Raw genomic sequence first — 15,680 nt, 5'->3', positions numbered from 1 at the left:
ATGTCAGTTTCATCTTCAATTGAGATTCCTAGAAGTGGGAACAAGTAGCTAAGAAGATAACCATAAGGTAAGACTCGTTTTAGGGTAGGCTTATACACTTCATTGATGATTTTTAGGATAAGGTAACCTAGGTTGATTTGGTTGTCTTTCAAGATGATGTTGTATAGGATTATTTGATCAAGTGCACTTACTTCATCTCGATGGCCTTTTCCAGGAACAAGGTTAGAGCATATCAAACTTACAGAATTGAAAAATGTTGAAAAATGAGAAAGTTTGGCAAAAAATACTATTTTTTTCTTAGCTCAGGTTTTGTTCCACTGGATTTTCCTAATAAGGTTTTTAACACGTAATTTTAAATAATGTTAACATGCTTGTTCTTTCTGAAGCAAGTAGAGAATGTGTGAGAGTGACATTATTAACATAACATATTTGAGAAATGTATGGATCACACTCTGTCACGCGGTATCAACATTAGCAGTTCTCTATGAAAATAATACTGCTTGCATCACTCAACTAAAAGAAGGGTACATTGAAAGAGATAGAATTAAAACATATTTCACCAAATTTTTCTTTATACATTTCAAGAGAATACATATTGGTGTCCAACATATTCAATCAAGTGTCAATCATGCATACTTATTCACAAAGTTATTACCAGTATCAGCATTTTAGAAGATGACATATAAGATTGAAATTTGTCGATTACAAGATCTCCACGAATGCCTAAATGAGATGGGGTTAATTTACTCTGCACTCTTTTTTCTTTTGACCAAGTTTTTTCAAGAAGGTTTTTAATAAGGCGGTTTTTATGGACATCCAAGAGAAGTGTTATGAAATATTATAGGGAAATTTATACTCTTTACTAACTTTTCCCCATGTATTACAAAAATACTGTGACCCGCCCAAATTTACGTTTTTACTTTTTCTTTTTCTTTTTTAATTTCGGCAGTATACTGCCAAATTATATATGTTATTGTTTTGTTTTTTTTAATTGATTGGGACATGGGCTCAAGTTATTTATTTAATTTTTTATTTTAATGGATGTAAAAATTATTATTTATTATTTTTAATATTTAATAATTATTATTTTTTGAGATAATTTAATAATTATTATTTTGATGAAAAGGTTGATGGGATGTGTCATAAAAGTGACATGTTTTACTTTTTCTTTTATTTAAATAAATTTAAAAATCACACCCCATGTCTCACTCTTTTTCTTTTATTTAAATAGATTTAAAAATCTCACTCCCATTTCTCACGATTCATCTTCTTCTTCATCTTTATCTTCTAGCTTTTCACATAAATCTCACCCCCATGTTCTAATATTCATCTTCTTCTTCAAGTTTTTTTTTCTTCATCTTTACCGTTGTTTTAGTATTGTTCTACTGTTGTTTTTCATGATTTTTATTTTTTTTTTCATGTTCAGTTCTTCTTCTTCATCTTCTTTTCTTTTCTTCTTCTTTTTTTTTTGTTTTTAAATTTTTGAAGTTCTTAGTTATATTTTTTTTTGAAAATATAAGAGTTAGTGTGATTTTTTTTTGTTCTAATTTTCTAGAACTTTCTTGCAAATATAGTGCATTTAGTATTGAGGATGTGCACAACATAGTTAATTTTTGATCATTTTTTTCTTTTATTGTTTTATTTGTTTTAGTATTGTTTTAGTATTGTTTTACTGTTGTTTTTCATGATTTATTTATTTGATGCCGATTTCACTGCCTTGCTCCATCTCGCTGGAATTAATAGGTATTTTCTGGGTGTTCTCGTGTTGTTGTGATGGTTCTGTCTGTGAGTGTGGAAGATGGAGGCTATAAATACATTTCTTCTTCGTTCTCTTTGGCTATTTTTGTGGTTTTTTTCTTTTGGTTCTCCTATAAATATATTTGACGAGCTCACTCACAAGAGAGTTTTGAGGTGTGTGTTTCTTTTATATTTTTCTAAGTAGTTATATTTGCTTCATTTGTTTTTGTGTTGTTTCAGTGTTGTTTTAGTAGTTTTTTTTATTATAATTTTCTAGGAATAGACTTGCAAATATAGTTGATTTTGCATCTGGTGTTGAGGTTGTGCAGCAGATTGTTTGTTTTTTTTAATCATTTTTTTCTTTTGTTTTATTTGATTATTTTAGTGTTGTTTTACCGTTGTTTTGCCATGATTATTTATTGACGTCGATTTTACTGCTTTTGTTAAATCTTGTCGGAATTAATGGTTATTTTCCGGTTGTCTTGGTGTTGTTGTGGTGGTTATGTCTGTGATTGTCGAAGATGGAGGCCTCATACTTTTGTTTTGGTATTGACAGTATAAAAGAAAAAAAAAAAAGGGGAGGACAGTATAAATGTTAATTCTGCCGTGTGGCAGTAAAATTGAAAAGTATTACTCCAAATCTAGTATTTTTGTAAAATGCCCAATATTATATATGGATGTCCAAATCAGTAAATTAATTATCACTATTAATATTTTATTGTATTTTCATTTATTATATTGATATTTATTTTCTTATTCTTTTAGTCATATTTTTTATATACTAGTTAGAAGTTACGTGCCTTGGCACGTAAATATTAGTTTTTTTTTTATAGTTTAGTTATTTGTTGTTTTATTTAGATTGTATTTAAATGTATGATCATGCGAATGATTTGTTTTATTAAAGTAATATGTGTGCTATCATATTTGGTTAGTAAAATATAATTGGGTATATTTAAGTCATAACAAAATAATACTTATTATTTAGAGGATCAAGATATAGTTTTGTAAAATTTAAAACAAACATTATGTAACTAAAATTAAAGAAAATGTTTGATCTTAAAATAGAAGAAAAAATTATTAAAAAGGTTTTGATATATAAAATATTATTTGAAAAACTAAAAAGAGTATAGTGAAACTTCTCTCTAATCTTCCATTGGTTCAGCTGCTTGAATGGTGTATTGATTGTACTTTGAAATCATTGTTCGTTTTGGATCTACATACCACTGAACTCTCCATTTTTTGGCCGATAATTTTCCTGTAGTTTTTTGGACAAACAACCTATGTTTCTGTAAAAATAATTAGTAATAAGATTTAATATACTTCTATTTATGAATAGGTATAAATTTTATATATTTATTTTTTTATATTTACCTCGTCCGAATATGACTTTAATTGAACTGCAGTACATGAGAATATGTTTTCTGCAACATCTCCAAACATCACAGCATCTAGCAACTCAGTACCATCGTCGAGTTGTACATAGGTCCTTGCACTAATAATTTTTACAGAATATATAACGGTTAATATGAATATCAAATAAGTTCAAATATTAATTTAGTTATGATGTGTTTACCGTGGTGTGGGAAGACATCTATTTCCGCATTTTGGATTCTCACAATCTGTTTCTTCATTGTCGTTGTAGAATATAAGTTTCTTATTACATAAATCACACGACATGTAATAAAAATCTTGGTTGATGTAGCAAGATACACAACATATCGAGTGTTGTTCTCTTTAGCAACTCTCAAGCTATTTCTACAATTAAATTAAGCACATAAAAAAATAAAAATAATATACATGTGGTATGTTATTTAAAGGAAATAATATACCACATGATTGTAATGAAATTTCATGTGGTATATATTGGTAGACACCCCAAGCATTATGGAAAATAAAAATGAATTAAAAAATAAATAATCATTGATCATACCAAAAAAAACTGTAAATTTCATTTAAATAATTATCTAGGCTTCAAAGAAAACTACTGTTTGGTACCTTATGTTCTTCCAAGCAACCACCGGATAATGCATCTGTTGCATAGGCTCTAAAAAAATCTTTAACTCATCCATCTTTTTATCACCGTACTCACAATCTACATACCATCAGAGCACAAATTCACCAAAAACTTAAGCATTCTTCACTTTAAATATTACACCACCACAAATATACAAGTAGTTAATTTGAATACCACGTCTTCGTATATGCAATAACTTTGTAGGGATCCTTACCGAATAAAAATACCGGACCAACCCCAGGAGCAAAGCGACTTGAATCTGGATGGCTCTTTAAAGAATAAGTAAATTATTAAAAGCAAGTACTTTATCAAGCTCCTCCACAACCTGTGTAACTCCGTGACTCAAAATCTAAAATTTATAAGATAATTCAAATGATACATGCCAAAATATAAGTACTCTAAAAAATATCATATTATAATGCTTTTAGCAAATCATTGATCATGTTTGATGATACAAACATTAATGTAAAGGCAATTATGTGTGAAGTAGAGAGTATAGGTGGCTCTTGTTTTAGACTTCAGTAAAGTAAGAGCAGAAGAGATGTGTTTCTCAATCAGTTTCCTTGTATGCTCCCTGAACAAGTCCGCAACATGCTGCATGAAGCAGAAACATCAAAATAAACACCTATTGACCAGCTGTAGAAAGACTATCATTTGTATACTGAAAAGGTACCTCATCAGAAAGCCTATACAAGAGTTGTGCTTCCCTGAGGCTAAATAGCTGCTCTACACTGATATCTGAGAAAATCATAGAAAATATTATCACTTAAGGAAAAGTAAAAGAAGACTTCAAATTTAAGCATGTGGGTGTGGTATAAAGTATAAACCAACTAATCACACGAGTCTTTAACAAACTGTGGGATAACTTCACAGCTTATTTTTTGTTTTAAAATACTTTTGGAAGATACTGATAAAGCTCACTACCAATCACTCCAATAACTTAAGGCTAAGAATGTAAAAAACAATTGATCAAATCATTACTTCAACTAAATAAATTCAAAATATAAAGAAGCAATGCACTGACAATCATAGCTCATTTACAAATTACAATTGACATTAAACCAAAAATTCGTAAAACACCAATATATATATAGAAATATATAAATACAAAGTCATCTTCTATTAGCCAAATTTGACTAAATTTAGACAAATTTAACATTCAAATAATTTTTTTCAACATTCAAATCATTTTATTTATGTTTTCCTATCTTTGTATATTAAAATAAATATTATATATATAGTGAAGGAATACCATAACCAAAATGCAAAATTCTCACTGATTTTTAAACATTTTTGTAGATGTAGACAGCTGACACAATTATGTCATGTAGTTTTGACATGAATCAAGGAGTGAGTATAATTTTCCAGAAGGAATAATAACAAGGGAAGTATCAAAACATTTCCAGAATATAAAAAATTAATTAAAAAATCATCAGTGTAATTCTATTTTTAATACAGCTGAAGTGCAAAATGCGTTACAATATTACCTGTGCTGATTGATTTCAGTTTAGTGGCATATAGCCGCTGAGCATTATCACGAATAACAATCTCAACCTGAGAGAAAAGATATAAATACAGTTTACATGGGCAAATGGAGAATGAAAATATATACTACCAAAAAGATATAAGAATACATACATTGTATACATGTAAGGTTTTGATAAATCCAAATGGACAAAACCAATTTCTTGGACAAAAGAACTTGACAAAAATATTACATTTACTAACACATAAGGGAAAAGCAATTGAAAGTACCTGGGAATCAATGACTTTAAATACTCGTTTCCAAGGTAAAAGGAAAGACGATGCATCTCCAAAAACAAGAGTCGAAACATAAATCAGCTTCTGAAATACCTGCACTGGAGAATCACTAATAATGCTCAAGCTCTGTATCTTTATCCAGTATTATCTGTTATCCCATAGAATAACCCATAAAACTCAATAAGTGAAACAGCTGAAAGACCTACCCGACGTTCCTCTAAGTCTCCATCCCGATCACCAGTCTCAAGCCTTTGGCTAAAAAGTCTTCGACCAATCTGGAAACTAACAAGGACTAACCCAGTTTCAGGGATCAAAAATTTAAAGCAATTGAAAGAAACACACACAAACACAATCATGGCCTTGAGCAAACTTAAAGTCAATGAAGCCAACTACATCACACGTAGCAATTAGTGAGTACCTCCATATGCATTGTTGCAGCTGCCTCAGGATCATCAATGCCCAAGGCATTCTTGAAACTTATGATCGTGTCAACTTCATTTCCACTAAGCTCTTGCCTTCCTGTCGGAAGAATAGACGAAACAAATCTGGAAACGGAACAAAAATTTTAGGAAAGAATTTTTTTTCAATTTGACAAACCCAAAATGCACAAGTTAGAGAATACAGTAAATACCTAAAAAACATGATCAAATACAGTAAATATATTGTATGTATATAAAACAATACCTTTCAAACAAAGAAATAAAGGCAAATGATGAGATTCACCATTGGAGCGACTTTGAGAATTCAAGGAAGGAAGTAGGAGAAGGGTCATTGTTTCCAATCTTCGAACTGGATCCCTTGATCTGGAATATATTTCAGCAATGAAAATCAAAAGACAAAAACTATAACCAGAGGTAAGCAGAATTGAAATTTAAAGTACAAAAATATTCTGTAAATATTTATTAAACCTTGTGTGATGTGGTGGATCGTCTTTAGATCTTTTCTTGTTGTTTTTTTATGTCACATATTGTTTCAAGCATGAACTCCATCTGCCATTACCAAGCCAGTTAAAAGAAATTCATGAGAAGAATAAGAGCTATTTTGGAAGAAAAGTACAAACAAACTAACCCTTTTACTGTTTATACTTTCTTGGCTCTCTTGCGAGGATGTCTTTAACTCAGTCACTCTATTCTGAACACTGAGAATAAAGTTTTTCATCGATAGAGGATCATCGACCCTTATTTTCATCCCACAGCCTATTCAGTCGACAATTCCTGAATAATTGACAAAATTGTAGACGCACACAAACACACATTAAGAGTCATGCTTACATTGTAATACTGTCAAAATTGTAGAGACATCAATTGAAATTACAGGTTCTTAGAGCCTACATTCTAAGTAAATAGACTCCTTTAGCTTTATGGAATGTATTACTCTGCATAAAGTTTATATCATGACCAATTTATGCTAATAAAAAATGTATATATGCTTGAAACATAAATTTCCATATTGTAAAGTTATAGGTCTTCAAATAAGATGTCAGTATATGTAAGAAATGAGATATTGTAGGGTAAATTCACCAGATTGAATATCTTTCTCCAACACTTGAGGAGTAACAAAGAATACTCGCTTAGATTTCCATAAGCAGGCTCTATTTGTAGGACTAATCTGACCACTCATATCAATTGTCCACTCCTACAATCATTTAATCCCAATCTTTTAACATCTAAATTATACCAAGAATAAAAGTGAACACCAGATTTGAATGAATCACTGTTCGTGCGTTAAAGTCAATAAGTGGCCGAGATGGAGCAATAAAGACTATTTTTATTGCATGGGAAGAAAAAATATTACTGATTACAATCAAACATAAATAAAATAATAAAAAGTCAACAGCATAAAGAAAACAAAAATAAGAAGTCTAAAGAAAAACAACAGTGACCAAGAACTAAATTCCATGACTGGACTGAATAAGAAAGTAAAATAATTTGGCACATGTATAATTTGCAAGATGAAGTTTTGAAGACCCTGTTCTCATCCAAAAAAAAAAAAAAACACTTATAATTCTCCACTTAACCCACTCCAAGAGTGATACATCAATCAACTGGAAGTTTTCAAATACGTGATAAATTTATAAATTAAGATGACACAGACATTAACTAAGTAAGCAGCATAACAAGATTACGTTACCATCTGGGAACCATCTGAAATAGTTATACACGACAACTGCAGCAATAAGAGTTTTCCCAAGTCCTGTTGGCAGTGTCACTAAGGTATTTGAAAATAATGCTTTCTCTGTAATAGCAAGTTGATAATCACGCAGAGGAATGTTTACTGTGTCAAGAGTGAAAAAGAACAATCAGCAAGTGAAAAGCAACCAAGGAAGCAAAAGAAATGAGGAAAAATATTCTATGGGGATTGGTATCAGTATTGCCCGATGATAAACTAAAATTAAATCACCTTCCTGAAAATTAACCTCGAGAAACCCATAGAAGCAAGAACTATAAAAATTGGATTAAACCACCAAAAAGGGAAAGATATTATATGAAAATTGCTGACCACTGATCCAGCTATAGCAATACCAGATGACTTAATTGCAAAAACAGCATTATGAAACAGGAAAAGCAGTTTTATCTCGATCAATTTCAACCTAAACATTCTTTTTTTCTTAAGAAAAAAAAAAGAAAAATGCACACAACAATCAAGAACAAAGAGTTAGACAAAAGCATCAAAATGCTTAAGTAATCCCTTTTACCAGCCCATTCGAAATAAATTGAGCGACTTAAACACAATCACTATTTGAAAACCGAAGCATAAATAAACTTTCTTAAGATATTGAGAATTAAACCTTGGTATATCCAAGTTTTGGCTGCTTCAGCATCAATCTGAACGTTGGGCAGTTTCTCATGACCCGGTTGGACTACACTTTGAATTTGCGGCTGAGGCTTCGATAATGAAAACGGAGACCGGAACCAGAGCCCTCACCTATGGCAGACGATGACGACGATGAGGGCTTTGGGGACCTCAAATTTGCTCCAATGACTCATGTTCATACCGCCTCCTCTATTTCCACCAATCTGAAGACCAGCTCCTCCACTGATTTATTTTCGAACGATGATTGGGGCGGCTTCGTAACCATTCCTTCTAATCAGATCAATGGTGGATTAATTGCAAAAACAGCATTATGAAACAGGAAAAGCAGTTTTATCTCGATCAATTTCAACCTAAACATTCTTTTTTTCTTAAGAAAAAAAAAAGGAAAATGCACACAACAATCAAGAACAAAGAGTTAGACAAAAGCATCAAAATGCTTAAGTAATCCCTTTTACCAGCCCATTCGAAATCAATTGAGCGACTTAAACACAATCACTATTTGAAAACCGAAGCATAAATAAACTTTCTTAAGATATTGAGAATTAAACCTGGGTATATCCAAGTTTTGGCTGCTTCAGCATCAATCTGAACGTTGGGCAGTTTCTCATGACCCGGTTGGACTACACTTTGAATTTGCGGCTGAGGCTTCGATACTGAAAACGGAGACCGGAACCAGAGCCCTCACCTATGGCAGACGATGACGACGATGAGGGCTTTGGGGACTTCAAATTTGCTCCAATGACTCATGTTCATACCGCCTCCTCTATTTCCACCAATCTGAAGACCAGCTCCTCCACTGATTTATTTTCGGACGATGATTGGGGCGGCTTCGTAACCATTCCTTCTAATCAGATCAATGGTGGATTAATTGCAAAAACAGCATTATGAAACAGGAAAAGCAGTTTTATCTCGATCAATTTCAACCTAAACATTCTTTTTTTCTTAAGAAAAAAAAAAGGAAAATGCACACAACAATCAAGAACAAAGAGTTAGACAAAAGCATCAAAATGCTTAAGTAATCCCTTTTACCAGCCCATTCGAAATCAATTGAGCGACTAAAACACAATCACTATTTGAAAACCGAAGCATAAATAAACTTTCTTAAGATATTGAGAATTAAACCTGGGTATATCCAAGTTTTGGCTGCTTCAGCATCAATCTGAACGTTGGGCAGTTTCTCATGATCCGGTTGGACAACACTTTGAATTTGCGGCTGAGGCTTCGATAATGAAAACAGAGATCGGAACCAGAGCCCTCACCTATGGCAGACGATGACGACGATGAGGGCTTTGGGGACTTAAAATTTGCTCCAATGACTCATGTTCATACCGCCTCCTCTATTTCCACCAATCTGAAGACCAGCTCCTCCACTGATTTATTTTCGGACGATGATTGGGGCGGCTTCGTAACCATTCCTTCTAATTAGATCAATGGTGGATTTGAGTTCTCCAAGGGAACAGGCGTTCATTCGTCTTTTAGTCCTTCAAAGAACCAAAACCCCTTGTACCTTTTTGGGAATTCAATAGATGGTAATGAATCTACGCAAATGAGGAAACCTAAACGATTTGGAAAAAAAAAATTATAAATGAAAATAAATTAGGAATTTTTGAAAGTTAACGGGAGTATCAAATCTACTAACATCGTTAAAATTAATAGAATATTCTTTTATTTTTAAAATATATTCTGTTAAACCAAGAAATGTCGTTAGATAGGCACTTTTAATATATAAAGATATAAATAAGGATTCATCCTATTAGAATAAACAACTGATAATTTTTTTATTTATTCTCTCATTCTCTTCTTCTCTTTGGTTTTCTCTTCTCTTATTTTTTTTTTCTATTTTATAATAAAAATTTTGTATTACACATTTTTTTAACACCCCATTACACATATTTAATACACCTATAAATAGTGTATTTTTTTTTTTTTTGGTTTTGGTATGAATAAATAATGTAATTTTTTAGAACAAATGTCATAAAAAGAAAAATAATTGCCTAAGTAGGTTTTGAATTAGCTTAAGTTAGTCATTTAAATTTGGACCTACCTATAGTATATTGTTGAATGGTTCCTATTAGAGTATAGATGCTATTTTAAAAAAAATGTTTTACTATCCTAAAAAGGAAAAATATATTACATTTCTTTCGGCCTAAAATGGAAAAAATTTGAATAGAGTCAAAAGAAGTTGGGGTTGAAAGGCTGACGTCATCAAACGAGAAAGATGAACAGTGTGCGTCATGCTGTACGGATATTGACACGGATCAATAATGTCCAATTCCATAATTAATGTATACAAATGAAATAAAATAAAAATTGAAACATTAGTGTCCACGTGAATAGAGTGGGACCCATTTCTCATTGTAATTTTAAGCAAATAAATAATGCCAAGTAATGACTGAAAACTGTAGCCCAAGCTTATATGTACGGATTCAGGATTGTTGTGCCGACAGCAGAGATTTCACTAAAATTCACTCCAGACCTCATCTCAGCCGTACACGTAGTCCCTCTCTCTGACCGTGGAGCGTGTGGTCATTGATTCAGAGAAAAAAGAAAAGAAAGTTTGGGAAAATTAAAGAAAACGTGTCTAAATCATTATATGGTTTTTTTTTTTTTGGATAATTTACATGTGGACACGTATTTGTACATTTAATTCCAATAATAACTTAGTTTTTCTAATTATTAATATTACCGCTACTTTATACCGTTTTTAAAATTTAATCCAATCCTATTGCTTTTTGAACACGCTGAAGAGAAGGATGACGTCAGCGACAGTTGGATGGGACGCGCGTCAGAAGGTGCAGAGCACATGATCACAGTTTTCCAAATTTTCCAAAAAATTTTTAATACCTCCTTCTGTAAACCTCTGTTGCTTTTTGAACAAGCTGAAGAGAAGGATGACATCAGCGACAGTTGGATGGGACGTGCGTCAGGAGGTGCAGATCACATGATCACGATTTTCCAAATTTTCCATAATTTTTTTAATACCCCTTTCTGTAAACCTCCTTTGTAAACATATTTTGCAAAGCTGCCTCTTATAAATTTCAATACTTTTTGTTGCTTTCATATCAAGTTAGATGTTCACGATCAACATTTTTTTAAAGCTGATATGTTTACAATTATTAATGGTCTTTATAATTTTCTTTTTATTTTCAAACTAAATATTGAATATATTCATGATATTAGTTTACAAAACTGATATACAAAAGAAACATAGATCATACAAAGTAATTCATACAGAATTCATACTATTAGTTGTGCTAATAAATCTATTAGTTTATTTTTGCATATTAAAACAATTTTTATTTTTCTTTTGTATATTGGAACAACAATTTATTCCATTTCATATAGTCTACAATATGTTAATAAACGTACTAGTTATCGTTTGTTGGGGGAATAACATTTTATTTTTTTCAATAGAGAGTAAACTATAATCAAATATAATGATATACGCCAAGAAACACATTAGTGTAATTTTCGTGTATATTGGAACAACAATTGATTTTTTTTTTTTTGTTTCAAACACAATGTGTGAATATAAAATAACAAGCTAATTAGTCTATTTTTTTTATCAAGTTGAGACATCAAATCTGGTTGCATACAAAGTACATTACTGTAACATGTCTTATATAGTAAACCTGAATAACAATATATACACTTGTCAAAGATTTGAATATGATGAAATTCCTTGCTCATAAGTTTATTTGGCATATATGCTTATACTCATATATGCCTAATAAACTTATTAGTTTATTTTGACATATTGAAATATATTTTCATTCTTTATTTACATAAGTAGCCTCTTTTCTTATAGCTTATCATCGTATATGCTAATAAATCTATTAGTTTATTTTCGCATATTGAAACAAAATTTTATTTTTCTTTTCGTATATTGGAATAACAATTCCGCTCATTTCATATAGTCTACCATTATATATGTCAATAAACTTAGTAGATTCTATTTGTTGGAACAACATTTTATTTTTCTCCAATGCATAGTAAACTATAATCAAACATACGTCAATAAACTTATTAGTCTATTTTTCATATATTGTAACAACAATTTATTTTTTATTTCAAACACAATGTTTGCCTATAAAATAACAAACTAATTAGTCTATTCTTTTTTAGGTCGAGACATCAAATCAAATTTGATTGTATACAAAATACATGACTGTAAACATGTTTTACATAGTAAATTTGGATAACAATCTATGCACTTGTCAAAGATTTGAATATGATAAAATGTCTTGCTCACATGAAATGCATTACTCATAAGTTTATTTGGCATATACCCCAAATAAACTTATTAGTTTATTTTGGCATATTGAAACAAATTTTTATTCTTTGTTTACATAGCCTTTTTTTCGTACAAAATTCTCTACCATCGTATATACTAATAAATCTATTAGTTTATTTTGGCATATTGAAATAAATTTTTATTTTTCTTTTTGTATATTGGAATAACAATTCATTTCATTTCATATAGCCTACAATTATATATGTCAATGAACCTATTAGTTTCTATTTATTGGAACAACATTTTACTTTTTTCAATACAGAGTAAACTATAATCAAACATAATGATATACGTCAATAAACCTATTAGTTTATTTTTCGTATATTAGAACAACAATATATGTTTTTGTTTCAAACACAATCTATCATCATGTATGCCTATGAAATAACAAACTAATTAGTCTATTTTTTTAGGTTAAGACATCAAATCTAGTTGTATACAAAGTACATGACTATAACATGTCTTACATGGTAAACTTGGATAACAAATATACACTTGTTAGAGATTTGAATATGATAAAATACATTCATAAGTTTATTTGACATATATATCTATACTCATATATGCCAAATAAACTTATTAGTTTTATTTTGGCATATTGAAATAAAAATAAAATCTGATGATTTTTATCAAACTAAGAATAAAAAAGACAAATAAGTTCGTCATAAATAAATAAACAGGTTATCTATTTGTATAAAAATTCATATTTTAATTTTCTTAAACTGAAAACTAAATGATATATAACATGCATATTACATAAAGAAGTTTTTTTGATGCATTTATATAGTTTATTGTCTGTGAAGCTAGCATGAAAATTTGTAACATTAATAACAACAATAAACATGCAGCAAGATTAGGATTACCATGCAAATTGTACTATACTAATGAATTGATTACGGTAATGGTAGTTTACAGTGTATGTTAAGTGTGATGATTTTGTCAGTGTTAGTTTACTGATACTATTTATAACTTATTGTCTGTGAAGATAACATGAAAAGTTGGATGTGATTTTTGTAAAAATATTTTGTATATTTTTATTTGATTGTTTTTTGGGAATTTTATTTCATCGAATGTTATTTTGATGTGCGTTGTATACTTTAGGGTTTTTTTTTTTTTATTTTTAAAAAAATGTGTTTGTATAGTTATATATGTGCGTTTTTCATATAATTAGGATTGTTGTTTGATTACATATTACTTATTTTTCATATGTGGTATACTTTAGGGTTTTTTTTTTTTTTTTTTTATTTTTAGAACAGAGAAATTTTTTGGTCAATTTTTGAATTGTCAATTGAGTTTTTACTTTTCCAATAATGAATTTGTCACTGTTTTGTTGTTGAGAAACAAATTCGGTTCTAAATTCTCGATCGATCTTGTGGTGATTGTGACCGAAGCTTTTTTTTTTCGTTAATGGAGTTTTTTTTGGTGAGAATGGATTCGAATTGTGACTTTGATCTCTTTTGCAATCGTAGTGAATCGATTTTGTAGACCTTGTTTGTTGTTTGAGAAACGATTTCGGTTATGAATGCTTGATTGGTGTTTTTGTGAACGAAGCTTTTTTGTTCGTCAATGGTTTTTTTTTTTTTTTTTTTTTAAAGAATGATTGGAGCTGTGATTTTGAATCCCAAAAAAGTAAATTTATAGGTTTCATTTTGGTGTTTGTGTTTTACGCGTTGTTTTGAGGATCAAATTCCGTAATTTGTTGAACGATATGGCGTGTTCATAGATCGAGATGGCATGTTTCATTTTTAGACTTTGTTATGCAATTTTTTTGGTATTACGGTAGGGATGATGATGTGTCACGGTACTAAATGCCTATTTACTTAATTAAAGTCTTTTATGTAATTTTTATATGTTATACGTATATTAATAAAAATTTCCCTTTTTTTTTTGAGTGAATAAATCATTATATGGTTGTTTGTATTTCTACCGACAATTCCGTGGGGCCCACTACCCGAACCAATAAAAACGCATCAATTTTTAAAGAAGAAAATTATTCGCCCCATTCACTCTTTACACTATTTATTTGGCTGGAAATGTTGAATGAAAAGAATTAATAAATGATCATAAAAATAATAAATAATAATAATTTAATAAGACCCCTCAAAAAAACAAATTAATTTAATAAGAAAGTAAACATTGAGTTATGTTCACCTTGAAAATAATCAACAAGGAGAATGTTAATGAAATAAATTGGGGAAATTACATAATGCATTATTTTTTTTTCAATGCATTAGTTTATATATTTTTTTTTTGAAAAAGGTTCACTAATATTATAAATCAACAATCCTTTATAACAATAGTGAAAATAGGAAAAGAAATTTCTCCGATCCAACTCTAAAGCATGTTTAACTAAACCATGAGCAGCATGGTACGTTAGTTTATATTTAGCCAAAAGAAATTAAAAATTTTAAAAAATCGTATTAAAAACACGTTACAACATATGTTTTATATTCTTTTATTTTAAAATTAGGTACAATAGCCGCTCTTTATGCAGTGCTTTTAAATATTTATTTTCATGAGTTACTTTAGATATTTTATTTTTATATTATTTATTAATTATATTTTATATTTTTTGAGTTATAATTTATGAGTAAAATATTTTTAAAATCTAAAATAAAAATAGAAATCTAAATTTAAAATTTTAAAATATTTATTATGAAATCACTTGAATATTTTTAATTGATATTTGTTATAAAATTAAATTTATACATCATAAATATTTTAATAATTTCTATTAAATTTAATTAATTGGGATAATTTTTTTTTTATTTTTTCTATATTAATTTGCAAAAACAAACACATCAAATAAATCAAAACAAACGAAAATATGATTTTAAAAAAAAATCACGATTCTTTGATGTGATTTTTTTTTTTAAAATGTAATATTATTAAACAGGTAGCGAAGAGGTAAAATGCTATGTTCTTTTCAGAACATTGGTTAAAGTAAAGCTCAGGTTGGATGCATAGAGTATGCATCGAAAGGGACCGATATTGAACTTTGACTTAGATTTATTAAACTTACCGTAATATCTATTCAAGTCAATATCGCCTAGTTGATCC

General features: G+C 29.6%; 1 long non-coding RNA gene across 2 annotated transcripts; it reads right to left on the bottom strand.

The window, feature by feature from the left end:
• Positions 1 to 4,141: 4,141 nt before the first annotated feature.
• LOC115709762 (uncharacterized) lies at positions 4,142 to 6,784 on the bottom strand. 2 transcript variants are annotated; one of them, XR_009687945.1, is made up of 8 exons: positions 6,581 to 6,784; positions 6,421 to 6,501; positions 6,197 to 6,315; positions 5,931 to 6,057; positions 5,507 to 5,787; positions 5,239 to 5,305; positions 4,425 to 4,489; positions 4,142 to 4,345 (listed from the first exon to the last, which is right to left on the bottom strand). It is a non-coding gene; the product is annotated as an uncharacterized LOC115709762 (long non-coding RNA). The 2 variants fall into 2 exon arrangements; XR_004010276.2 differs by having other exon boundaries at positions 4,425 to 4,482.
• Positions 6,785 to 15,680: the final 8,896 nt, after the last annotated feature.

Source organism: Cannabis sativa, chromosome 5 (genome assembly GCF_029168945.1).
Source record: "Cannabis sativa cultivar Pink pepper isolate KNU-18-1 chromosome 5, ASM2916894v1, whole genome shotgun sequence".
In the NCBI taxonomy this organism is placed as follows: domain Eukaryota; kingdom Viridiplantae; phylum Streptophyta; class Magnoliopsida; order Rosales; family Cannabaceae; genus Cannabis; species Cannabis sativa.
Note: the sequence above shows the minus strand (reverse complement) of the source record. Positions and strands in the feature narration are given on the sequence as shown.